We start from the raw sequence: 1,566 nt of genomic DNA, 5'->3' as shown, positions 1-1,566 counted from the left end.
AGCATGCCTAAAATGTATAAAATACCAAGCAGGATCATCAACGTGATAGAAAATGCAATGAGAACATGGAGACTGGAATTGACAGCTGATGGACAACACTTAACAGAAATTAACATACAAAAAGGCATCTTCCAAGGAGGCTCACTATCACCATTACTGTTCATCATAGCCATGGTGCCCCTGAACAATATACTAAGAAAGTGCCAAGTTGGATACAAGTTCTCTAATACAGAAGAAAAAAATGAACCACCTAATGTACTTGGACGACCTGAAACTTTTTGCAAGGACCGAAAATAAACTAGAGGCACTAACAAACACTATCAGGACCTTCAGTCAGGATATCCGAATGTAGTTTGGTATGGAAAAGTGTGCATTACTAGTTATAAGAAAGGGAAAACTGGAGATGACAGAAGGCATAGAACTATCCAACCAAAGGGAGATGAGGGCACTAGGGGAAGAGACACCTATAAATACTTGGAAGTTCTGGAAGCAGACACCATCAAACCCACAGAAATGAAAGAAAGAATTGGAAAGGAATACCTCAGGAGAACAAGAATACTTCAAGAAACAAAATTATATAGCAGAAACCTAATAAAAGGTATAAATACATGGGCACTATCACTAGTAAGATACTCAGGACCGTCCATAGGGTGGGCTAAAGAAGAACTGAGACAGCTCGACCAGAAAACCAGGAAACTCATGACCATGCACAATGCACTACACCCAAAGGGCGATGTTGACGAATCTATGTGAAAAGGAAAGAAGGCGGAAGAGGACTAGTTTGTATAGAAGACTGTGTGCAGGACACAAAAAAAAGATTCGAAAAATACATAATGCAAAACACGGAAAGGATAATGATGACAGTGAGAGACACTGAAAAACCCGACAAAACAGAAAGCAGGGAGATAAAGGATAAGACGAGAAAAGAAAACTGCCTATATATACATTATATATATATGTACTATGTGTGTGTGTATATATAAAATGAACTCATTTTTTCCCCTCCAACTTTGACCTTAATAGGATTAAAAATCATGACATTACATGCAAATGTAATGCGTACAGACTGTACCTATTTACAATGCGTCCTCACGGGACAGAGTTAGACACCAGGGTCGTTTTTTAACGTGGAGAAAAGGTACAAAAATAAAAAATTGTCTCAGTCGTGAAGGATTTCTCCTCCACTGAAAGAGAACGAGAAATGGAAGTGTCGCATCTGAAGAACAGATACTACACTTTGATCTTAGCCAAAAGGCAAAGACTGTAGCACATTATCTGAGGTGTGCTATAGGCCTATTACCTCTACAGTTCCTCGACAATGGTACATTCCTATATTTTTTCCGGTGAGAGTCCACTACTAAATCGCTTAGATTCAATGGAAGTTGCAACATCTTTTCTCTCTATTAGATTCCTCCTTTCCCCTCTCCCCATTTACACCGCAGCGGATGCGTTCACAAGGAACACTAAGAGGAAACACACCGGTTTGGAATCGTACAAGGTTACTTATGCCGTTTCTTTCCCCACCCCCTGATTTATGCTTTTTGTGTTTTCCATAATAAAATAGAA

At 39.3% G+C, this 1,566-nt stretch overlaps 1 pseudogene; it reads right to left on the bottom strand.

The window, feature by feature from the left end:
* Positions 1-1,133: 1,133 nt before the first annotated feature.
* On the bottom strand, positions 1,134-1,267 carry LOC145246950 (U2 spliceosomal RNA; annotated as a pseudogene).
* Positions 1,268-1,566: the final 299 nt, after the last annotated feature.

Source organism: Euprymna scolopes, chromosome 24 (assembly GCF_053919585.1).
Source record: "Euprymna scolopes isolate OS-2025 chromosome 24, ASM5391958v1, whole genome shotgun sequence".
Taxonomy (NCBI): Eukaryota; Metazoa; Mollusca; class Cephalopoda; order Sepiida; family Sepiolidae; genus Euprymna; species Euprymna scolopes.
This window is presented reverse-complemented; position numbering and strand designations above follow the sequence as displayed.